The sequence below is a fragment of the Thermobia domestica genome, chromosome 4 (assembly GCF_964235325.1).
Source record: "Thermobia domestica chromosome 4, izTheDome1.hap1.1, whole genome shotgun sequence".
NCBI classification, from domain to species: domain Eukaryota; kingdom Metazoa; phylum Arthropoda; class Insecta; order Zygentoma; family Lepismatidae; genus Thermobia; species Thermobia domestica.
The window spans coordinates 287,535,948-287,563,196 of NC_137457.1; the positions used below are offsets into that span (position 1 = coordinate 287,535,948).

General features: G+C 36.6%; 1 protein-coding gene across 8 annotated transcripts in view; it reads right to left on the reverse strand.

Annotated features, from left to right (window-relative positions):
- Dmtn (transmembrane and coiled-coil domain 2 protein Dmtn) overlaps window positions 1–27,249 on the reverse strand; it is a 404,032-nt gene that overhangs the window by 182,744 nt on the left and 194,039 nt on the right. The window lies entirely within an intron of this gene.

The window sequence follows — 27,249 nt, forward strand, 5'->3', positions numbered from 1 at the left end:
ATGGGAATTAGATTTCTGAGATTTCGGCAGCTATGGTCGTGTTTCTCCGTCATATCAGGGATAACCTCGGCGATCACATCACCCAGGGAATTAGGGAGGAAGAAATGAAGAGGATCGGGATCGTTCCCTGGTACCTTAACGGTATTTGCTGATGTTAGAAGTGCTCCAGAAACCGGTTAGCCAATTTGGGTTCGGTTTAAGGTTCAAATCGAATGTGTCGGTTTGTTTCAGAAACCGAACCGTAATTTGAAAATAGACACTAGATTGAACTTTTTAGAATATTCTTACATCAGGTATGTCAAACTGATTTCTTTTATGGGGCCATTTAAAAATTATTTGAGATGTCAGCGGGCCGCATGTTACGATATTATATATATATATATATATATATATATATATATATATATATATATATATATATATATGGTGTTTGCCTAATGCGTACATAGTTGATGTCAATTTACAGTAAGAAGGCTGTTCGTTTCCTTATTTTAATTTATTTATTTATGCAAAATAAATATTGAGATATAAGCGGGCCGCATTCAGAGGCAATGCGGCCCGCGAGTTTGACATGCCTGTCTTACATATTTTGGAAAAGTTCCGAGAAATATATAATGGTTTCTTTTTAGATTAAACAATTATGTATCTGCTGTTTCACTTTTGAACGAAAATACTATTCCCCATACTTTTCTCTTAATATTTTTCGAAGAACACGTTAATGGTTAATAGAAAATAAAATAATTTATCGGTTCGGTTTGGTTCCGGTTAACCATTTGAAACCGGTTCATATTACAAACCGAAACTGCGGTTTGCGATTGCTCGAACCGTCCAGCTCTACCTGGTGTGAATGAAAAAAGCCTTACTCAGAATGGCTGGCTTGAAAAAAGCTTTTACATCTTTTCGATCTTTTCGAGTGAAGTCCCTTGCAAAGGTACATGAAAGTATGTAATAACGGAAATGAGGTACGACAGTTTTCCCAAAAGTAATTCCGTTCTATGTCACTGCCTATTTATATTTATACTAGCGCCATTACCCGCTTGGTTGGTTTAAATAAGACGCAGATGAAATTATTGGAGATTATCAGTGCGGATTTAGACGAAATCGATCAACTATCGACCAAATATTTACCATTCGCCAAATACTCGAAAAAAGTGGGAATACAATATCCCGGTACATCAACTATTTATTGATTTTAGAAAGGCGTACGACTCGGTTAGGAGAGAAGCATTATGCAACGTTCTTACAGAACTTGGAATACCGAGAAAGCTAATTAGATTAATTAAGATATGTTTAAATGAATCTCAAAGTAAAATCCGGGTAGGAAAATTTTTGTCCACGAGCTTTCACGTCGAAAATGGACTGAAACAAGGAGATGCGTTGTCAACTTCGTTCTGGAATACGTTATAAGGAAAATCCAACACAGCAACCAGGGCCTAGCGTTGAACGGTATTCACCAGGTTATGGCATATGCTAATGATGTAAATTTACTAGGTGATGATAGGAGAACAATAGAAAGAAATGCAGAGATTTTATTAAACGCTTGCAGGGACATGGGTTTAGAAGTAAATGCAGAGAAAACTAAATACATGGAAGTGCGTCGGGACCGGAATACAGCAAATTATGGATGCGTTAAAATATTAAATAATACTTTTGATAAAGTGGATAGTTTCAAATATCTAGTATCAATATTAACAGACGAAAATCATATTTACATAGAAATTAAATGTCGGCTAGAAGCAGGGAATTCGTGTTACTATTCGGTTCAAAATCTCTTATCGTCGCGAATTCTGTCGAGGGATCTGAAGCTTAAAATATACAAAACGATAATCATGCCTGTTGTTCTGTATAGTTGCGAAACATGGTCGAATAGTCTGAGGGAAGAACATAGACTGAAAGTATTTGAGAACAAGATCCTGAGACGAATATTCTGACCCAAGGGGAACGGGAATGGGGAATGGCGGAAACTTCATAACGAGGAACTACATAATTTATATGGTTCACCCAACATTGTTAGGGTCGTCAAGTCTAGGAGGCTTAGGTGGGCGAGTCATGTAGCTAGAATGGAAGAAAGTAGAAACGCTTTCAAAGTCTTGACTGGAAGACCAATCGGAAAACGACCATTAGGAAGACCTAGGCGCAGATGGGAGGACAATATTAAGATGGATCTCTCAGAGATTGGAATACAAAGTAGAAACTGGATGCTGTTAGCTAAGGTTAGAAGTCGGTGGAGAGCTTTTGTGAACGCGGCATTGAATCTCCGGGTTCCATAGGCCATAGAGTTAGTTAGTTAGTTAGTAATATTATGTTCCGTTAGTCAGTCACTTTTTTACTGTCAGTGAAGAACTCTGAAATCGACAGAAACAATAAATAAATAAATAAATAAATAAATAAATAAATAAATAAATAATGAAAAATCAGAAAATAATATGTAATCTATATAAATAAAAATTAAATATTACTATTGTAGGCTGAATTTGGATTTAAACGGCATTAGAAGTGTCACTGTTCATCTAAGTGACTCCAAAAACTATGGATTCGATACTAATATCGGTTACTTTCGATCATTTTTATATATCTCCCCCTCCACCAAGTTGCGGGGCTGAATTTGGATTTAAACGGCACCGGAACGGTTACTGTACATCTCACCATCAGTGACACTGAAAACTATGGATTTGACACTAATACTGTCATTTTTGATCATTTTCATATATCTCCCTCCCTCCTTTCCTAAGTTGCACCGTTATAGTGAAATGATGAAAACCATCCCAGGTCCGAACCTTATTTATGTTGAAAATTTGATCGAGATCGGTCGGGTGGTTCATGAGCTATGAAGTCACAAACATAGTCACTTACATATATATATATATATATATATATATATATATATATATATATATATATATATATATATATATATATATATACAGAGAGAGAGAGAGAGAGATTATTTACCAGTTAATGCGTCTTCAATGAAAATTAGTCGTAAGATGTACGTACATAAGAAGACATAGGGTACTAAATTTCCCGTTGTAGCACTATGGACACAATGTCCAGTCGTAATTAACAAGAATGATGCATTTTGTTAAGTATAATTTATTTGACATCCTTCTGAAATTCAATCTCAAATAACCCATGCCTATAACTGAGTAAATCATTACATAGCTACAAGGGGGCGAACGATAAACAAAAAAAAAAAAAAATCATGGTCATAAAATAATATTAATTATTATAATTATTATGACAATAATAATAATAATAAATATTAATACAATCGTTAGGAATGGAAATAACGATAACTGAGAAATATTCCCAAGGTTGAAAAGTCATTGCTGCTTTGATACTTTCTGCATGATAAGTTTCCTTCCTTCTCCGTAAAGACTGTTAGTTTCATATGCAGTTTGATGAAAGTTTCCTCTGAGAAATTGACAAGCACTTTTCCAAATTTGTTTTTGAATTCTAACTTCATATTGCGGATGCCATAATACTATGTGTTATGAAACTTTTCCCACCATAAAATGAACAGCTCAAAATTAGCAATAATAAGATAGCTTACTAATTAACCAGAAAGAAAAACGCTAATACAACTGTACAAAAACATATATGACATCCATAGAAAGTATCCAAAATCATTTTTTTTTTTTAAAGAAATTTACTGACTTAATTATTGAAAAATGCATCGAATCACGTTCAATCACCTTATATTTTAACGACAAGTATATCAATAGACCTGTATCTGTCGCGTAGCTCTGTCAAAGAGTACTAATAAAAAATCATTTTATCATTTTCGAGAAACTTACACTCACGATTTGTAACTTGTGAACTTGTAATTTAGAAACAAGCATTAGACACAAACTATGAAAATATTCATAAAAACTACTTCTGTGATTCTTATTATTCTATAAATTTGGTACTAGAAATACAACCACCCCCGACGAGTGTTTAAAAGTTTCATTTCACGGGACAAATTCTGCCATATGACAACATTGAAATGACTGTCATGCGATAGTGAAAATAGAGAGACAGAGAGATGTGGCTCTATACTAACTTCCAGTGGCGTATTTAAAGGGATGGCTATCGGGCTCAAGCCCCACCTCTGAAATAAATTTTTATATGCACAACTTCATTAAAATTTGTTGGTACCCAAAATAAAAAATGTAAGTACCTATTCATGTGTTATGCATAGCCCCCCCGAAACAAAATCCTAAATACGCCACTGCTAACTTCGGTTCATGAAAGATTTCGTTACAACCTAATAGCTGCAGCATCCCTTTCGGAAGGCATGATCGCAGATTCCAAACTCTAAATTGGAAATACAACTTGCAGGATAGTAAATAAATAAACAAATAACCGAGTCAAAGAGTCACATTCCATTTCAATGATAGTTCCGTTCTTTTTAATTCACTTTTGCATCTGAGCAGGATAATAATCGTTATATTATGGTGGGATAGTATTAGAGCATAGGCCTACACATGGTGAGTATGGGGTCTTCAACCAGTAGACAGTACGGGGTAGTGGTTGAACGGGTCACTCGGGTCAAGATTTTGTCTGGGTCACGAGGGCCTGGGCATCACATCCGATCCTGACAGACACGATGACCCAGAAAGAGTCCAAATATCATGTCTGCATCATAACTGCAGATTTTTATAGTGAATTAAGGATGCCCAATACTCGAGCACGAATATTCAATGTTCAGGACTCCCGGTGTAAGATTTCTTAATAACAAGGTACCACGTCTTGCCCATTTCAAACGTAATTCCATAATTATCTGCCTTCCCACACTGAAAAATAGTCCAATAATTTCGGACACAGTCGCGTGGAAATGTCTCATATAGATATGAACAGCGACACCCACCTACCAACACATGCTTTAGTCTATTAACAGCATGGAGGAATAATGAAATGAAATCTTTGAGTTTTACGTTCCACAGTTATGCCAGCTAGGCTAAAGAAGACGGTGATGATGAGAAATGAATGAAATGGTGGAATGAAGAAAGTGGGAGGAAACGGGAGAACCCGAGGAAACCCATTCACAAGATGTTTGTCCACCATAAAATTCACTTGGCGCGAGCTGGGATCGAACCAGGGACCCCATGCACCAGACGTGAACACACTACTACTGAGCCACCGTGGCTCCAGCATGGAGGAGAGACATGTTGAATGTTGATTAATGTCTTACTCACTATCCAGGACACGGGCTTTCTTGAGAGGCGCCCTTTTTCCAAACTTTCCTATTTCTATATTTATATATGTGCTCACCACATACTTCCCAACGATAAATAGTCTGACTTATCTTAGCTCCTGGTCTATATCACATGGGAATTTAATTTTAATTAGTGAAAAAAAAAAACTAAATTGAGGAGAATGAACATGGACAACCACAAGTCCCAGAACGTTAGTAATGCTATAAATATTTAAACATTGTGGTATCTTCATAAAGAGGAAACTTAGATGTAACAAATATGCCAGTGACTTAAAAGTATACCTAGATTGCGAGAGCAGTGTGACCATGAAACAAATGAAATACGTGATTCACTGTTTATGATTATTTCTGAACTCTGTTCAAGGTTACGGCCTGGTGAGAACGATTACAGTACGAAAAAAACAAGTCACACATCTAATTTCACATTAATATCATAGCCGCTGCAGAAATGTTTTTCAAGATGTCTTTTTTCCAAGATGTAACTACCTGATACACGAACATATAGTTAGAATTATTGTCATTCCGAGGTCGGGAGCTGATGCAAATGAGATAATATTAATTGACGATACTTTAAGAAAAGGATTTATGTGACAATGACAAGAAAATGCACATATTGATGTTACTCGTTTAAGTTTCAACTCGACAGTGAATTACATAATCAGCTTGGAGCCGCGGTGGCTCAGTGGTAGAGCGTTCACCTCTGGTGCTTGGAGTCCCGGGTTCAAATCCTGCTCCCTCCAAGTGAACTTTGTGGTGGACAAACACCGTGTGCGTGGATTTTCTCGGGGTTCTCCCGTTTCCTCCCACTTTTTTCATTCCACCAATTTATTCATCTCTCATCATCACCGTCTCCTTTAGCCTAACCGGCATAACCGTGGGATGTAAAACTCAGATTTCATTTTATTTTACATAATCAGCTTTTAAATTTGAAACCACTGCAAAGCACAGATTTGCAACTCAAATAACTTTTTATTTTCTTCTGATAAGTTTCTTCTATTCATCCGAAAATTTTCTGGATTTTTAAGGTTAGAAATTTACAGCTTATTCCAGGTTTTTGCATGGTAGATGAAATCCATGGCTTATTCACGCTTTCACGTCTTTCACGGTTGAGTGAACATGCTGTTATAAAGGGACATTTATTTACGAAATTTGAACAAAATTGCCTGAGTCGTTTTTGAGAAAATCATCAGGGAAAAATCCACCCCTAACATAAACTACTACTTGTGACTTTTAAAATCAAAAATCATTTATACTACATTGTAGGTTTGTTAATGGAACATTTGTTTATAAAATATGAACAAAATTGCCGGAGTCGTTTTTGAAAAAACCGTTCGGGAAAATCTCACTCACAAGAGTAAAACCCCCTTTCTGGATATTTCCCAGAGAAGTGACTTATACAATAGTGTAAGTCTGTTAATGAAATATTGATTTATATGAAAAATGAAGAAAATCGCTGGAGCCGTTTTCAAGAAAATGACATTTTTTTACTCATATTTTCATCTTTCAGTAAACCATCCTTATTTTTGAGGGTAGGAAGGATTTTAAAAATAGAAAATCGTATTAAAAAATGTTGGTTCCTCTGTACCTTAGGACAGACGGATAGGAGTCGAAAATCTCTTTTGATGAATGTACGGCCTACGAAACGCGTAAATCCACTGAAGTCTCGAATCTGATTTTTTTTTTTTCACAATCACCATACTTTCTTCTCTCCTACCATCACTTGAAAATAAAAAAGGGGAAATATGCTACTAACTACTGACATTACACTAACTTGTAAGGTGACCCTTACCTTCACGAGATTATTCTGTTTAGAGCAATGGTTCTCAACCTAATTCCTGTCACGACTCCCATTTTATCACATCCTCTTGCAAGCGACCCCATTATAATTTTTAGTTTATAATAAGCTTGTGTGGGATTTTTAATATACCTATTGCGGAGATCTCATGATATCTATCTACAGTGCCGGCAAAAGAATCTTTACATTGTGTGGCAAAAAAAAACTTTACACGCAAAATCCACGTAACGGGGTCAAGCGCCATTCCCGCCATAAAAATATGAGAGGAGCCTGATGATGACGTCAGTAATTAGCGCGCCACTTGCAATCTTCCCTCACCCAGGAGAAGCTCAGTGTGCCTCTCGTAGCGTTGTACGGCTAGATAGTTCTTTCTTTGCTCTGTGCAGCTAGATTTTTGTTTAAATTCTTGAAAGTAAGTGGTCTTATAACTTTGTTCTGATTGCACACAATGGGCCGTAAAAAGCTGACAATGGCAGAGAAATCCCGGGCCTTAACTCTTCTGGAAAAAGGTGATTCGGTAATCGCTGTATCCAGGGATCTTGGAGTGTCAAGACAGACAATTTACCAGCTAAAGCGTTCAGCGGCGTCATTGCCTCCTGGAACTGTACCATGTAGGAAGTCCGGCTCCGGTGCACCTAGAAAGACTTCACCAAGGACTGATAAACTTCTAAAGCGCGAAGTAATGTCAAATCCTTTCATAACAGCTGTAGAATTGAAAAACAAGTATCCTGAGCTCCTCCAGAATGTCGCAACTAGGACAGTTCGTCACCGTCTGCAAAAGGATCTGGGCTTGCCAAGTCGCCGTGCTGCGAAGAAGCCCCTTCTCACATCAGCAATGAAGAGAAAAAGGCTCGACTCCTGTAAGAAATATCAAGATTGGACACCTGAAGAGTGGAAAAAAGTTATGTTTAGTGATGAGAGCACTTTTAGGTTGATCCGGGATGGATCCAAGATGGTGCGCCGTCCGAGTACTGCTTCACGGTATGACCCGAAATTTACAGTTAAGACCGTTAAATACCCTGATAGTGTGGGAGCATTCAGTGGTAACAAGGGCAGAGAAGGATTGTACTTTCTTCCCAAGAATGAAACCATGAAAGCAAGCAATTATATTAATGTTTTGGAAGAACATTTACTTCCTTTTTGGGACATTCATGAGTGTAATTATTTTATGCATGATGGGGCTCCGGCCCACATGTCCAAGGCTGTGCAAAAGTTTCTCAGTGACCATAATATTCCTCTGTTAGAGTGGCCAGGTGATTCTCCTGACATTAATCCAATCGAAAACGCCTGGAACGTCATAAAAAAAAAAAAAAAAAAAAACAAGATTCACGAGACATGACCAAACAACATCAAGGATCTAAAGAAAACGATCAAAACGTTGTGAATAACCATGGACTCTACATACTTTGCCAACCTGGCTGAATCAATGCCTAAATGATTGCAGATGGTGATAAAATGTAAAGGCGATATGACAAAATACTAATTGTAAAGTATTAGCCACAATAAAATACTTCAATATTATGAATTTGTAATGATTTCTGATTTGTTTCACAATGTAAAGATTTTTTGGCCGGCACTGTATTTATATAGTAGCAGAATCTATTTCTTAAATATAGTGCATACAGGTTAACTTCCCTAAAAACAAATGGATTAAAACCAAATTTGGTCAGTTCATTCATATTACAAATATCGAATCCGATCGATTATACTGTTTCAAAATGGAGGTCGTCTGAAAATTTCAAAACTTCATAATCCTTTAATTTTGGGTCATATAATAAAACATAAAGTGGTTTCTAATTTTGTTTTTAAAAAATCGGACAGTTTTTTTTTTTTTTTAAGTTACTTAGAATTTTAAATGACTTGATAATGTGCGTCACGAAGATTGAACCGGACATTGCCGCAGTAGTGAAATCACACCATGCTCAGGTATCTCATTAGCTTTCAATTTTAATTGTATTTCAACATGAAAGTTTTGTTCCATTTGTATTTTTCGGGTATTTCAATATACAGTTTTCGTTAGTTTCATTTTGTATCTTTTTCATTTAAATTGATTTTTGAACAACTGCACCGATTGAAAATTCTAGTAGACAATTTTTTGTTGTTCTTAATAATTAGTATGTATAAAAATAAAAAATATGCCTATCAGAACAAAATTCAAAATAATATTTAAAAATATTTTCCGGTATTAGATTCTAATTATATTTCTCTCTTCCGCTTATCTTTGCGGCCTTCATGAAACGCTCTCGTGATCCCCAAGTTGAGAAACCCTGGTTTAGAGAACAAAAAATAAACAAATAAAATAAAAAATAAAGAATGCTTCAGATTTGCAGATTCTCTGTCACTACAAAACTACATAATTAAATTTTATTGTGATATAATTATATGTTCACTACATAACACTGTTTTATTATGTTTGCAACTACACAATAAAAACACGGTTTTGTTTTGCATTTTCATTTAATAGTACTGTTTTACTATACGATTATTAATTTATTGCAAAATAAGCTTCAAAATCCAAAATCCCTACTTTAACATAGAAAACGATTCCTTCTCTGGGTATTTCATATATCTGACATTGGAAACCATGTCAACAAAAATATTTGTGACTTAATCTCTCAATAATCAAACAATATAGACAGTAAAGACTCAGGCAAACAGTCGGTATCTTCTGCTTTTCATAATTTTCATGCATACATCAGTACCTCCCACAATGTAAGGTCGCATCTGGTTATAATTTCGCAAACTTTACAACAAAGCACTGACATGAATTGCTTCTCTTTCTATCTCTCTCTCCACGGATATGTAGAGAGAGGTTCCGCAATCCATCTACATTAGACAAGAGAGTCAGAGAACGTAGTAATAATATACAGTAGTAAAGAGTCACGCGACGAGAAATGACAACGGGAGATTTTGAAGGTCGCGTGTGACGCAGCTTCCTGTGTCAAAAGCATTGTCAGTTCATAATTAGCGGCTTCGTTGAAACAAGGATGCATCAACTTCGAATTTACAATACACTTCTCTTGTCAGAAGCCATCTTGACTCCCATCACATGCACTCGGGTCATAGGAAACAAGATTCACGCTCGCTTGCTCTTCTGGAAGCTGAGAAATGGATGGAGATGGGGAACCAGAAAGCACATGAAACAGTTTGTGCAACTTATTAACACTGCATATTAAGAGTAGTTACGACAAAAGGTTTCTTGGAAGGTACAATCACGGAACCAGGATATGTACCTCCCTAAGAGAATATTTTAGTTAATTTACAGTTTCTCTGTTTTCAAAATAACGAGAAACAGTAAAAATATATATATATATTTTAGGCTAACAGGCGTCTAATCGTAATACTAAACAACAAACGTCTTGGTCTGTTCATAACGCTAATTATAATAAACGTTAATAGACGTCGCTACTTACGCTACCGCGTATTAACCTTTGCAGGCAATTTGAAGATTTAAAAGTACCAATAGAACACAGTAACGAATCTAATCGGTTCCAAAATATGTATGAGGCGTTCAAATGGAAACACAAGGATCACAAGCGCCTTCATGACTGCCTGTGGATACATTGATGTGATTTTTCACTACAGTACTATGTACAAACCAGCGTATTAGTGTACGTTACTAATCAATTGTCCATGTTTTGTATCCCCGGAATAAACAGTGAAGGACGGCATTCATTATACGAAATCCCTGTAAACAGGATCAACATGCAAGTATCCAGTTTCTCAGAGCCGAAGGTTGTCACCCGTTGAAGTGTTCAGATGAATTAAGACTGTGTATGGTGAGTCATATACAAACACTTGATACATAAGTAATTTATTAATTACTCGAAGGTGAAGGAAATACATAAAACTTATAGTTATCGAGTTGTTCGAGTAATCAGGTTTCGAGTTATAAAAATTGGAGATACCGAGGTTCCGTGTTCCTCATGAAAAGTGACTATATAGCCTCTATAGCTCGAAGTTTTATTCATTCAGTCTCTATAACTCAAAGTTTTATTCATTCAACCTCCATAACTCGAAGTTTTATTCATTCAACAACTATAACTTGAAGTTTTATTCATTCAAACTCTATAACTCGAAGTTTTATTCATTCAACCTCTATAACTCGAAGTTTTATTCATTTAACAACTATAACAAGAAGTTTTATTCATTCAAACTCTATAACTCGAAGTTTTATCCATTCAGTCTCTATAACTCGAAGTTTTATTCATCCAACCTCTATAACTCGAAGTTTTATTCATTCAACCTCTATAACTCGAAGTTTTATTCATTCAACCTCTATAACTCGAAGTTTTATTCATTCAACCTCTATAACTCGAAGTTTTATTCATCCAACCTCTATAACTCGAAGTTTTATTCATCCAACCTCTATAACTCGAAGTTTTATTCATCCAACCTCTATAACTCGAAGTTTTATTCATTCAACCTCCATAACTCGAAGTTTTATTCATTCAACATCTATAACTCGAAGTTTTATTCATTCAACCTCTATAACTCGAAGTTGTGAAAGTTCCTTAAATTTATTTAAGATGATTGGGAAAAGTAAAATACTATATAAGTAGGGTCGGATCCAGGATTTTCTGAGCGGGGGGTGCACCAATAACTACCAAAATAATCAATCACACTGAAACTCTTCAAAGTGACATGTGACAATATTGTTTATCCATGACAACGTTGATACATAGAAGGGTACTATTTTAAAGAGGGTCGCAAGTAATATGCAGGAAAAATGTTCTTTTCTCCTCCTGGCTTCTGTTTTCCTCCTCTATTTGACAAATATTATATTGTTTTGCTTGGTGAATCCTTTTCATTCAACGTTACAAAAATTGACTCAAATTATTGCTTTTGCAAAGCTCTGCTTTCTCTTAAGCCCCATACGGAAAAATAATGGCACAAAGTTTCCGAAAGTGTTGCTATTTTCACTCCTTGCTTTTCATTTTGGATAGTGCATATTTAGAACGAAAGGGGAGTGAACGTGCACCTCTAAATCCGGCCCTGTGTACATGTATAGTTTTGGAGGGATGCTTTCACGTCTAGCAATCAGTAAAACACAATTACAGTACACATTAGCAACAATGACAATTATGTGAAAGCGCCGAGTTCGTCGAGATCAAATGAAGAGAAATTCGACTTATAGAGGTAAACTTCAACTCGTGGGGACCGAAACTTTTAAATAGTATAAAAGCCTTAAAATTCGACTTATCTAAGTTGTAATTTTTAAACACTCAACTTACAGAGGTTATTTTAACACTTATTGTTATGGAGAGTTCACGAGAATGTGAAAAAAATCGAGTTATCGAGGTCCAACTGTATAATAAATTACAACTTCAATATGGCCATGAAGCTTCCACCGGTACAGCTGCATTACATATCTCTAATTTATATTGAACTAATCTGCCATTTTTCCTTTCAAAAATTTCACAGACCCGAAATATACTGAACTTCTGTATAATGAAAAGTGTATGGCTCGTGTTAAATCGAAGTCCTTAACCCATACTAGCTGTATACGCTCCTGCTTCCCCTTAAGGACCAATATTGTTGTTATACATATATGTATATTAAAATGAAATGTAAAAATGTTTGGTGGTTCACTCCTCCAACATCGCTGGAGTGATTTACATGATTTTTGGTGCAATTTGACTTGCAATTACATGATTCACTTGACGGTACAATTTAGGGGAGGGGGAGAGAGGAAGATATTTGAAAATGACCGATATTAGTGTCGAATCCATAGTTTTCGGGGTCGCTGAGACGAACAGTACACTTCCGATGCCATTTAAATCCAAATTTAGCCCTTTATGTCCAAAATGAAACGTATTCTTCCCGTGCGAAGAACGGGTATTCTGCTAGTATGTTATAAAGTAGAAAACGATTATTTTTGTATGCAGCAGAATATTTTTCAAAACGTTAAAAAAAACTGTGTGAAAGGTGTTGAGATTGTGATGTAACTGAGCTCAATACAAGCTATTAATTAGCAATACAATAAAGCTATTTTTTTTTCAATCCATTGTTCTTGACGGAAAAGTTCTCTATGAAGTCTCCCGAAGCTTATAATTATATGTGTACACAATTGAAAACAGTTCCCCGTCTGATGAGGAGTAAACACTTTTAATTCTTGAAGGAACACAAAAGGAAAAAGCGCTCCTGAACTTCGTGTGTAAAACGTTTAACGTGGAAAAGTCTATTTTCTCACTTTAGCACTGAAATAGCGGAAGTTTTTTCAGTGGTTGCAGGTTCATCCTCTTTTCTCTCTCTGTGTGTTTTTGTGTCCTCATGAGACTCTTCTTGAAACATTTCCTACCGTGAACACAAACATAAAAAAGTTTTTCTCTCTGCGTGGATAGCAAGACATCTCATCTCCCTTATTAATTGAAAAAAAAAAAAAAAAACACACAATGTTTATCTTTCTTTACCCGCAAAAGACCGTGGATGTTACCTGCTTCCTTCTGTATCCGGAAGCTGTCTTGTTTACGAGTTTTTTCTTTCTTTTTTGTTGAATCTTGCTCTCGTTCCGCATGCAGATTTGTTTGACACACTTCTTCCAGTTTTGCAAACACTGCTTTGATGCCTAAATCATAACGGTGCGAGTGTTTAACTGTGTCTCGATTGGCAATGAGTGCATTATCTTTGGCAGTACATCGACTGTATACGTATTTGCCAAAGCCAGGTTTCCTTGAAGCAGTAAAAAGTGTCCCTAAATTAGATATCACACGACGCTCTTATTCAATCTGCAATTGACGAAAACGTTTAATCTTATATATACAGGGTGTCTCAAAAGTCCTCTGACAGTAACTGTTATTATCAGAGTTACAACAAAATGTAAGAAAGGAAACCGTCTCCAAATATGGTGTTTTCAATCTGAAGCGAAGGATTTTTTTTTTTAATCGGACGAGCCGTTTGAGCCGTACACTCTTTATGCGCCCAACGTTAAAATGCAACGTTACCATTTACCTGGATCGACAACATAACTGAATGAAGTTACAATCTTTTACGCTGAGTAAGAGTATGGTGAATGGAGGATGTTTGAAATGAGGGCTGGCCATCGACACGTTAGCGTAAAAGACAGTAACTTCATTTACTTATGTTGTGGGTCCAGGTAAAACGGGAATACTTTACTATTGAATATACAAGCTCAGGAAAAAAACTGTAAAAAACGGGTTTTTTACCCAAAATTTCCCATTTTTTTTTCAGGCATTTCAAGCATTAGTTAGGGCACCATCCTATAAACCCGAGGCAACATAGTATGCCAAGGAGGCCTTCTTTATGCATACTGAAAACATTTATTTTAATGTAATTACAGACTTAGAAAAGATTTTAATTGTAATAAAAGGTGAAGGGCTAAAAAACCGCGTACTTTAATAACTCTACCTACAGAATATTACAATATTAAATGCAGATACCTACATATATAAATTTAGCTAAAATTGTAACGCCTATAAGTACACATCGGTCAATTTGATCGATTAGCATTTTTACGTTCTGATACTAGCAACACTGTTTGATTTTGGCGGTCGTTCACAATACCTTCCTTCCCCTCGCCCCTATCACCACACAGAATATCGCAAAACAATGCTGGTCCCCAGATTGAATGCGTGCCTGATGATCAATTCCAGAAAAGGAAAACATGTGAAAAGTGCCCACCAGAAACTTACAGAAAATGCATCAAGTACAAAATCGCAATATGTAGATAACGTCAAGGAAGAGTATATACAGTCTGTGCTGAAGAATATGTGTGAGTGTGGGCAAAGAAACTGATGGAGTTTGTGAACTTTACCTTGCACTAGTATATAATATGTCAATGTTTGATCTTTTCAATAACAACACGTTTCTGCTTTTGTCAAAGTTTCAAAATTCTAATACATTTATTATCAGTCATGTCTAATAATCTTTGTTGTTAATTTAAACGTTCTTTAATCTTTTTATTGCTTTACGATGTTTTTAAATAGTAAAATAGGTAAAAAAAAAAAAAACATTAACAATGGATACACAGTTAAAATGACCGCATGTGTACCTTTACGTTTTAATGAACATGTGTTCCTAAGGGAGTTTAGCCATTTTAGACAGGTTCCGTGCTCTATTTTCTGAACGTGCCTGTCGGCAACACTGTAATGCACAGAAGATATATACGTACAGAATATTTTCTGCAACCGAGACGTGTCATTGCTCTCGTCTGTCCTGTCCTGTCCTACTTGATATAGTATCGGATTTTTTTTTCTTTTTCAGAAAAGTCTCGTAACACGGAATCGATCATTGACATTTTTTAAATCTACGACATTCTACATTAAAGTTTAAAAAAAAGTAAAAAGTAAACAATATTTGCCTGACCTCAATCAAAGTTAAAAAAAAAAAACTAAATATACCAGTGACTGTTTTTGTTTTCTAACTTTGACGTCATTCAATCAATGCATCTCAAAGTGCACGAAGATCTACAGTGCTGGTTTAACATTATTTAGCCCAATGGTTCCCAACCGATATGTCGCGACTAACTAGTGTGACACGTAATCCCTAGAGTATATCAAGAAATTTTAAAATTTAAAAATCATGAAGCTTTTAACAATTAGTTAAAAACAACTCTGAAACAGAGTCTACCAGTCAACTACCTCCAGCAATGCTAAGTACCACTACATAGAGTCACTACTTTATAGAAAATTATAGTCTTATACTATGGTAATTTATATTATTATTAATAATAACAAATCAAACAAGTGTGTTGTAAGCGTTCAGTAAGGTGTGTCATCATCAGTCAAACACGGTTCGGAAACATTGATTTAGCTTATGAAGTTCACATTACGAGCAAAATAGCTTATTATAGACTAGTTATTTCCAACTCGTCTGTGTGTGACGTAGGAGCGGGCTTTTACAATCAGAGCCAGAAGAAAGAGAATAGGTTGAGCAGAGAAAGGGAGGAAACGGGGCATATGCAGTGAAATAAAACAAGTTTTGCTAGGGTTTGATAACTCATGAATTCAGGAGTAATGTATCTAGAAAACGATCGACTATACCTTGTTTGGTTGCCACTACTGCCTGCTACCAACGCTAAGTTTGCTGCCTGTTTCTTGTTCTCTGTGAGTGGTTCACTAAGAACCCGAGCAGCAAACTGTGACGTCACCGAGCATCCAGTTGGAAATGACTAGTATAAACAATCTAAACTCGCAAGTCCAGCTTTCGGGCTCAATCAGTATTGAGCTCAACATATGAGGACGAGCTCGTGTGACGACGAATCTCTCATAAGCCCGAATGAGACTAGTGAGCGCGAGCAGAAGGAAGTGCGACTCTAATTGACATACGAGGGTTGTTCAATAAGTCCTTAGAAAAATATTTTAAAACTCGTAGATTTTTAATTTTTTTTTTTTAAATTGCCACATTGTTTCATTCATTGATCTGTATTCACGTTCTTTGTCTACAGAGGATATTTGGAACGAGTCTGCAATTTAAAATGGGATCTGAACGACAGCAAAGTGATGGATGCCCTTTCATCGTAAATCGAATCCGGAATCTCCTGCATCAAACATACGTGCGCTCACCATTAGAGCAGTGAAAAGCGCCGAGTGTTTCATTCATTGTGGGGCAGACATACAAGTATTACCAAAGCCGACACAAATTGCTGACGAATGTGTGTAAGGGATATCCATATTTCTTATGTGAGAGTCCTTGCTTTTATTAAGAATGTACAGGAAGTCTATCTATAAGGCTTGTAAGAAAGGAACTCCAAAATTTGCAAACTCTCGTACAAAATAATATTTTGGGGGTCAACGAAACCCGCCTTGAAGAAGAGCTGTGAAGAATATGGGATGAAAATAAACGTTAGATGGCAAAAGCCATGGTGATAGTAAGAACAAATGACTAATTTTCGACACCTGGGTAAGTTATTACTGATAATTTGAAGTGTGAAGGTGAAATAAAAGCAAGAATAGGAATAGCGAAAGAAGCCTTTAGGAGGAAGAAAATACTATTTTGTGGCACTTTGAATAAAGAGTTGAGAAAAAGACTTACAAAATGTTTCGTGTCGAGTATTGTACTATATGGGGCAGAAACATGGACATTACGCAAAAATGGTGAAAAACGACCGGAAGCTTTCGAAATGTGGGTCTGGAGAAGAATGGAGAGAATTAGTTGGGTTGAGTGGAAAACGAATGAGGTTGGGTCGAGTTTTCGAAATGGTGGGGAGAAAAGAACAATTTAGATATTATTAAGAAGATGAAGAGAAACTGGTTGGGACATTGGCTAGAGAAAAAACTATCAGGAGGGACGTGCTAGAGTCTATGGTGACAGGAAAGAGAGGAAGAGGGTGAAATAAGACTACAATTAATGGATGATACCAAAATAGAAAAATCGTACGTGAAGACGAAGAGGTTAGCGCAAGACCGTGGAGCATGGAAGCTTCTCAGCTGCGGCAAGTGATCTGGCAATAATGGTAGAATACGTAAGATGATGAATGAATGAAACCTGCAATGTACCATATTTCTTTTTCTATTTTTTAAAAAGAAGAAATCAAGTAGAGTAACGGGGATAATTACAAATGCTTTTATTACAAAGAAAGGACCTGATGTGCTGACTACACATCATGCTACAGACATGAATGAGACTAAAACTTTAGCGGTCCCGGGTACGATTCCCGGTAGAGACACTCGGTGGAAAAAGTGTTAACATTTTTTTTTCAGGCTAGCCATCTTGAGTGGGGTAGGTTTTCCTCATTCACACCAGGCGAATGCCGGAATTATACCAAACACAATGGTCCCAGGCCGCTTTTGAAGCAGCGGTGGCTAAGTAGTAGAGCGTTCGTTCACTTCTGGTGCGTGGGGTCCGTGGTTCGATCCCAGCTTGCGCCAAGTGAGTTTTGTGGTGGACAAATACCGTGTATGTTGGTTTTCTCAGGGGTCTCCCACTTTCCCCTACTTTCTTCATTCCACCATTTCATACATTTTTCATCATCATCGTCTCCCTTAGCCTTGGTGCATAATCGTGGAACTTTAAACTCAATATTTCATTTAATTTCATTTTTTCCACGCCGATTCTTTCCTTTCTTTCTCTCTAACTCCCCAAGCAGTGTGATATCCGAGGAACTTCCCTTATATTTGTGTGTGACGAGCTATCATGGCCATAAATGGTGAAAGCCCAGAAATCCCTAAACCTAAGCCTAGCGACGAAAACTGGCTGGGAGGTCCTGGCCCATGACGGGCTGTAGCGTCAATAATAATAATAATAATAATAATAATAATAATAATAATAATAATAATAATAATAATAATAATAATAATAATAATAATAATAATAATAATAATAATACAAATTAATGTAAGTATAAAATTATAATATTGCTAGCTAGAAATTCGAATTTCCCAACTCATTAAAAATTTCTAAATTTTGGATGGGAAATTTCCTTGTATTCACCCTTAGCAATAATGGTAGCTCTCACATTCCCTTGTGATGATTACCTTTGTCATAGTTGAAGCATTTATTACAGACATACAGATAGATTACTTTCTCGTTTTAATAATACGGTATCGAACTAGAGGTTATCCAGAAGCCGCAACTTGGTAGTTTGGCAAGTCGTTACTTCGCCTCGTGCGTCACTGTCCATGACCGGTCAATGTTCTCGATGTTTGCGTGATTTCATGTACAATGCACCGAGGAGGCTCTTCGCACTGCGATAGTTAATTCGTGGGAAGACCAAAAGAGGAAGGGGAGCGAGGAGGTACACAGTGAAGAATGCACACATTAATTTCCTCCAAAACAAGCACAAAAGCTAACTTTAAAAATGTTGTTTCCTCTTGTTTTTTAAAGGATTTTTTTATATCTATTAACTTTATCCAGATAGGAAGGAAAGAAAGACAGCACATTTTCGCGTGAGATGGTCAATAATACAGTATTCAGAACTCCACTGAAATGGAACTGTTTCTTATGCAGCTAATTGTTATAATCACGCACCTTTTGTTCTCTTTGTTTAAAAGAAAAAAAGATACTTGATGCACTAAAGCATCCGTGTGTCTACCAATATATCGATTTGTGTGACCACAATAGTACATATAAATTCAAAAGTCTATTTGAATTTTCAAATACAGGCAGAAACTGGACTATATAAATAACACACATCTTTGTAATATTCCTTGAAAGTAGTAATAGGAAACTTCGGAAGTTGTGCCCTTGGATGCGGGGCTGAACGTAAGGCTAACTCAAATGCCTAGCCGTATGCCTTTCTGTGTAGCATAAGCCTTATGCCTCGTGCTTTCGTTTTCTGTATGTGCGTTCCCAGTCCCAAAAATCTGGGAGTAGAATGCCTTGGTAGTGATCATTAATACTCGGTACTATTCTTCCAGACTTCAGCGACTCTCCCTCAGGCTAAATGGTTACTATTCTCTGCCATGCGATAGAAGCAGGTTTAGTACCCAATGATAGAAAGTGACATAAATTCTACTTCTTGGTACTAAAAAATAACAATTTCCAACAAGCGATACAATTTAATATTACATGAAAGATTGTATGTACGCAATATCCCTGAATAACAAGCAACCCAATTTGCTTAACAATCGAAAGGGTTGCATATCTCACTGAACACACCTGTTCCTACTAGAATTGAACCCCGATTTAGATACAGGCAGTTGTTCGATTTGCTCTTTAAAAGGACGCCTTTAGTTAAAAAAAAAAAAGTATAGTTTCCAGTCCCACAGTTATGTTTTGAGGCTAAGAAAGATGATTATGATGATAATAGTGGTATGAAGCGGAAAGAAACGGGGGAACCCTGAGGAAACCCACGTACACTATGTTCACCGCAACGCCTACTTATAGCTAGCTGGGTTCAAACCAGGGATCACATGCACCAGAGGTGAGATCTCTACCACTGAGCCACCGTGGCCGGGTCTCGTCTTGCTCTTCATAATCTAGATCTGTAATGGGCAATTTATAATCTACTGTGAACCAGGACATTTGTGAGGGCCAGTCAAATTAAAAATAAACAGATAAATAACGATGGCAATTAGACAACATATTTATATTCTATTTTGTAAATCTTTTTACACTGCAAAAAGTAAAGAAGCTACTTTTAGACAGTAGAACACTTTATACATTACCGACACTCTTTGAACACCTCCACATTACACATATTCACCCCTTTTAGATGCTTTTATTTTTCAAGTATGTCCCAGATGTATTTGCAAAGTGTCATCATTTTGTTTTCGAACCGTTTGCCGAGAAGAAGTAGATACTTTATTATTATTATTATTATTATTACCACGCGAAGCACACTTTATAAACACTATTTCATCAATTTTTCCTTCAACATCAGTACTAAAAGTGTTTAAATTGTGATTTATTTTTTATTTTTTTTATGTGTACATATCGTGCTTATTGTTTCATATGTCTATGCTTGGCCAACTACAGCCTGAGTTAGGAACACTTAACTCTATGAACTACATATTTAAAAAAAACAACTCAGATTTGTCTATTGTATTATACAGTAGAAAAGTAATTATTAAATTTCATTTAGGCTTTCTAAACTGGCTTTTGGACAAAGTTTTTATGGCGAAAAAGCATTATAAATGGAGCAAAGTACACAACAAAAATGTGGAAAATCATATCATTAAACTTTAACTTCTTTTCCTAAAAAATTTATAAAGAACAACTAGAAAGAGGAGGAAAAGAAACAAGAAAGTTAAGGCTCAATTCCCTTTCATCTGAGAACCTGAATACAAACACAAATAGAAAGAAAGGAACATTTTTCACGTCCAATAAAGGAAGCTGGAGCTGCGAAGAATGTCATTTTGTGTAGCACGATAAATAATGCATAACATACTCGTCTACTTAAAGGAAGTTCAGGGCAAACAAGCCTTCCAAGTCTGTTTGTCACGAACACTGAAAGCACAACGCGAAACTCCCGTTTCAAGAATTTACAATTCAGCTGCAAACTTTATCGGGCATTTTCTTTCTTCCTATTCGCTGTCAATGTCATACAAGATCACAATAGAAGGAAATAGCCCTTCATAAGACAAGTGAAAAACAAAATATTGAGATTTTTTTAAAAAAAATATAAGAGTTTGTGGGGCAAATGGTAGCAGATATACGAGGAATGGTCGAAAAAAGGTTGCAAAGCCTATTATGGCTTACGTGTGAGACAGCTGGAAGATCAACACACATGATGATAGACACTCAACAATAGTCTTCGATGCAACCACAGTTTTTGTTCAACGCTTATCACAACGGCAAACACAAATCCGCGTAAATTTCTTCTAGTCACCGTGAAGCAGTGGGTTTGACATAATCACATGCCAGATAATGGTGGCTAGCCATAGAACTGACTGAATAAAATAACAATTTTAAAACAATATTGTAAGAAAATTAGAAAGAACGGTTTTGTAAAATGATAATGGAACTAATCCTACAAACATTACGTGCGATTATGATCGATTACAGCAAACAACGTCCCTGATTTTTAGGGGGAAAAACTCCCAATGCATTGAATCTTCGTTCCGTATTTTAAAAATTTTACACCAAAACAAATTATTTTCTCCTGTTTAGTGCATCTTATAAAAGCATTGCTTTTAGAAGTTTTCTTTTTCTTTTTTACGATTCTTTTCTTTCTTTTTCTTTTACTATTGTACTTCACGACTCAGTTTCTCTTTCTTCTCTCTATGATACCTGGGGGCGCGGTGGCTCAGTGGTACAGCGTTCACCTCCGGTGCTTGGGGTTCCTGGTTCGATCCCGCCTCGCGCCGTGGACTGTGGTGGACAAACACCGTGCTCGTGGGTTTTCTCAGGGTTCTCCCGTTTTCTCCCATTCTCTTCATTCCACCATTTCATTCATTTCTTACCATCACCGTCTCCTTTAGCCTAACCGGCATAACGTGGGACGTAAAACTTAAAGAATTCATTTCATTTTCTCTATGATACCCACAAAATTCTTCTTTAGCATCACATCTTGAACGTTCCGAGCTCTCTTGTTTCATTTTGAAATGTTCATGTTTCTGTAGCACATAGAGATAAGCAATAATCGGAGCTCCTAACCTCTTGCGTTTCAGTGACATCCATGTAGTCGTCATAAAATACTTTCGTTGCAAAATACCACTGATATCCATGATGTCATAAACAAGGATGTTATAAAATAGAGGATCTGCCCATACGTATCTTTAACATATGAACTCAATGAAGCCAAAAAACAACCGAGCATCGTCTGATCCGGTACGTTTGATTGGCTAGTCTCGTTTCCGTCATGACTGTTGGCTCGAAACACTGCGATTTTAGTGGCGCGGAGTGGGCAGAGTAGGTATGGCGAAGCTGTGACGTATGGCTTCACGATTTTGTTGTATGGGCAGATCCTCTATTTCATAACATCCTTGGTCATAAACTACTCCGTTGCAAAATACCAGTGACATCCATGGGGATGTCATGAAGACCGATCTTTTATTAAAGATCCTATTAATCCCGAAGATGATGAAATTTTTTAGTGGATGCAAGGCACGAGTTAGTTTTACTATTTCTCCTCAGGTGACAGCACCTTACTGACAGAAAAGAAAAAAATGCATGGCAAGCTTAAGGGTCCATGTGTTTGTTTTGACGATAAAAGAATTGGCAACTTCGAGATCCTTAAAAAAAAAATAAATAAAAATAAAAATAAAAATAACTTTTTGATCTCCGCCAGTGTTGCCAACCCGAAGCAATATAAAATCCCTTCAGAACATCAAAATTTCCCTTTTACAGTACAAATGTTCTACAATGCATTTTTTTTTAAATCAGCAATGTGAATGCTATCCTCGCGCTTGCAATATAACTAAGTCCCATATAACGGTCCAGACAGTCTTTTAAAAGTAAATGAAAACCTCTACACAGTATTACAGTACGCACATAGGAAAATGACATCTGGAACGATAGGGGTTAATAAATCTTTTCAATATCACTACTCTGTTCGATCCTAGTGTTCTTTTTTTGTAGAACTAGGGGCCTCTGGTGTCTAACGGCGACTAGTATCAGTAACTACCGTTTCCCAAAAGAATCTAATTATTTAATGAGTGCAAAGCTACGAATTCCACAGTTCAAATATGCACTCAATTTTAACTTAATAGAAAACTTCGTTTGAACTGTGTTTAAAACCGACATAATTTTAGTATTTTTTTTTCTTTCAACCCATCCAATTATTTAAATACGAGTACGAAACTTGAATTGTAACAATACTAAAAGCTATTTCAGAATCCTTCGTTTGCTCTGAACGATCTCACTGCTGTTTGGAAAACATGTAGTTAGAATATAGAACTATGTACTTCCATGAGGAGTTCACGGCGACACGGCCAGTACTTAAGTCAATTCTACATAAAATATAAGTTTTTCCTGTGTTATCCAAACATTTAAATCATTTTGCTCGTCTTGAATGAAAATTCTTACTTCAATTCTTCCTTTTTTCGCCCATTTGTTTTTTTATTGTTATTTTTAATGAACCCAGAGAGATATAAGGACTTCGGAACTATTAGTATCATTACACATTCAAGAAAAAATGTTTTGCATACTGAAGAGAAAGCCGTATGAAAGAACGGATGAGAAAGTGAAGGAAGAACAGTTTGGGTTTACGAAGGGTACGGACGCAAGAGATATTACTACCCTATTAGGGATAATAGGTGAAACGTTCCTAGAAAAAGAGGAGGAGGTGTATGCCGTATTTATTGATCTAGAAAAGGCTCTTGGCCAGGTCAACTGGGATTTGTTGATGGATGTCGATGGAGTTGGAATAGAAAGATCGAAGACTCATAAAAAAAGAGGGGGGGAACATTTATATAGGAACCAATAAGTGTTAGAACTGGGAAAGATGCTATAGCACCTTTGGTGCATAGCTGTTTCATTTGTAAATATTTTTGTAATTAAATTAGTATTTAATATAATTTTAGTATTGTTTTAGTGGTATAAAAAATCCTTGGCCAAGGTACTTATGTATATAGTGCTAATTTTTTGCTTTGTTTTTATATATTTTAAAATGTTAAGAATCTTGTGTAAATGAATTCTTGTTATGCCTCTAACATTTTTTTTATTTTAGCAGTTTTAAAAAGTTACAAAATGAGCTCTGGACTTGACTCCCCTATACGCCGTGGGAAGCTTCACTTTCTATTTTTCGTTTTTTTTTTTACAGGGAAGAAGGGGGAAATTGTGTAAAAGGCTAACCACTTGGCGAAAGGCTTGAGACTATATAAGTCAACCCACCCCTTCTTCCAGGATTCACTTCTTATAAAATTTTCTTCGGGAACTCTCTTGTTCCGGTAAGAGGGTTGTCTCTATGTCCAGACATAGGTGAATAAAATTCTTTTTTTTTACTTTAAGAATTTTGGACGGAGCGGGCGGAATAAGCTGCTCCTAATAGTTTTGAGCAGGTTTCTAAGTAATGAAGCCTGCAACTTCGTAAACAATAGCTAGATCATTATTTTTTTTTAGGGACATAGGCCAGAGTAGCCCAAAATGAGGGTTTCTCTTTAAATTTTAATGCTGGCACTGGTTCTGTCTGAGAAAATAACTTGGGCAGTTACCTTTTCGGTGCTTGCCGGGATGAGAATTTTAATAAGGTTCTCAAATAATTTTAAGGGCTCGGGAATTCACAAAGGCTGGAGTGAGGCTTGAGTTCCTGTTCAAGCCCATAATAATAATTTAAGGTTCTTTAAAAAAATTAAAAAAACTTGTTAGAAAACAGCAGGCCTAATAGTGGAGGTCTCTGCCTTTAGGAGAGCTTGCGGTTACAGAGCGAGTAACCTCATGGTACAGATATTTTAACTAGTCAATAAAAAGATATTCCAGGGCAATTTCAGGTTTTTATTTAAGCTGATACTCTTTTGTCAACCTTAGTTTATGTTTATAAATTTTTTCCTTAATAGGCTGGAGAAGCGACGAAGGGGGAGGCATTCCTCCCATAATCTATGAATCTTGGCTTCTTTTTTTTTCTTTTTTTTACTTGTTTATTACTTTAACATACCCCTAGAAAGCTAAAGAAGCAAGATTCCCGCTTAATACTCTCTTCCAACCTACCTTGTTACTTCTGTAAATATAAGGTGGCAAATTAATAAAAAGGAAGAGAGAGGGCGGGCTAAGGAATAGCATAGAAGTGGGGGCTCGTCCGGGATTATAACCTCGCAGTTGTAATTAAGATTTAAAGATATATTTTCTTCTTTCGTTTCTTGTTTGTGGGTTTTAGTGTCCTTCAATTAATTGATATTTGGTTGTTTTCTTTAGCCTATGATTTTAAGGTCAGGTAGAACAAAAGGGCAGAAAATGGCGAGTCAAATTAATCTAAGCGCCTTAAGCTCCGAGTTAGGCTTGGAAGGAAACAAAAATACTAATACAAAAAAATTGTTAGAAGCTATTAGGAGGCTAAAAGTTAACAGCTCACGTGGAAGCGATAAGAGCGCCTCCGAATGCAGATGTCGGCGCAATTTAGATCTGCCGGAGCTTAAACTGGCACCTCCCACGTTTTCTGGTAAGAAAGGGGAGTTACCTTTTGAGTTTTTAGACGGGATAACTGAGTATGCGAAACAAAAGAATCTTAGTTTGAATGATTTACTCAAGTTCGTTATTCCCAGAGTTTTAACAAATAATGCGCATCACTGGTATAATTTCAAAAAGCCGTTTGACAATTTTAGTAATTTTAAAAATAGTTTATTGCAAGAATTCTTTAGTTTCACCTATGAATCAAAAATAGAGTCGTTAATTAACTCTAGGGTCCAATCACCAAACGAAACTCTGTCATTCTTTATCAAAGAAATGGCCGTTTTGTTCTCTCGTGTAAAAGATCCTTTACCTGAGAAACAACAAGTGGCAAAAATTGTTGAAAAGGCACATCCGAGTTACAAAAAGTTTCTTTTCGAAAAAAGCTTTAATACGTTGAAGGAATTAGAACGGGAATCCTTGAAGATTCAGTCCCTTCTATTGTCTGAATTCACGTACACCCAGAAGTATAACATTCAGGAAAGCAAGTCAATTAAGCATTCAGTCGCAGCGCTTACTGGGTTTGAAAAAGCAAAGGAAAACGAAAATGAAATACCACCAGTTACGTTAAAAGCTCTGGACCCTGGGTTCGTTCGCCGGACTTCTGAAATAAGCGCTTCCGGTAAGAAGGAAGTAAACAAGGAAGGAAAGGGGGAGGAGAAGAAGCAAATTCAATGCTTTTCATGTGGTAACTATGGTCACCGTCGTAAACAATGTTTTAAAGCACAAAGAGAACGAAGAGACGAGAAAAAGGTTTCAGCTTCTGTTAGGAAAGTCACCCCTCTAAATCAAAGAAACCGGGAACCGTTTTTGTATGGTTACGTACAGCAAAATAAGACCTTCATGTACCTGGACAGTGGCAGCTTTATTAGTTTGGTAGATGAAAATACTGCTTCTAAGTGGATTCAACAGGGGGCCAAATTACGAAAGGATAACTTAACAGTGGAATTAGCAAGCGGAAGGGCTACTTGCGTCGGAAAGATTACAATCCCGTTTTGCATCAAGAACAAGCGGTTTGTCCACACCTTTTACGTTTTGGAAAGTCTGGCATTGCCGGTTATTGCAGGTTTTGATCTACTATCAAAAACAGGTATTTCGCTTTTTCTGAGGGAACGTGCATGGAAATTTGAAAACGAAAATTTCCTAACACCCTTTGTGTTTCCCAGAGAAAAGGAAAAGAAAAACTGGTTGCCTCCAGTTTCAGTAGGCTTGATACAAGCAAGCAAGAAAAGCCTTGTAACTACTAACCATAGTCAAAACATAGTTACTGGGTCGAGTCCCTCGGCCAAAAAGAAAGTCATAAAAAGCAGGGGGAGGAAAGCTACCCAGACAGCTCATTTTAGGTCCTCACGGGAAAAAGAGGGGAAAGGAAAAAGAAACAAACAAACAGGTCGCCCCAGACCAGGAAATAGAAAAAAACAATTTTTCAAGAAAATGCAAAAAAACGGACGGACTCTCTCCTCGCCTGCAGAGGGGGGGAAGCACAATTAAAAAAGCCTCTTTTAAGATGTAAGATCCTAGGGGATAAATATCTAACGTTTTTGGATTCAGGAAGCTCTATCTGTGTAGTATCACGAAAAATAGCAAATAAATGGATAAATAAAGGCGTTAAATTAAAGAGAAAACCTTTAAAAATAGCTCTTGCCTCTGGAACGACGGAAACAGAAGGCTACGTTATTGTATATATTAATTTCTGCAAGTACAGGGTGAGACAAAAGTTTCACGTCCTCGCCTCGTGTACAAAACCCCTCATAACTGGCCGAGATTTTTTGTCTAATGCAAAAATCGCTCTTCATATTTCGGAATCCGG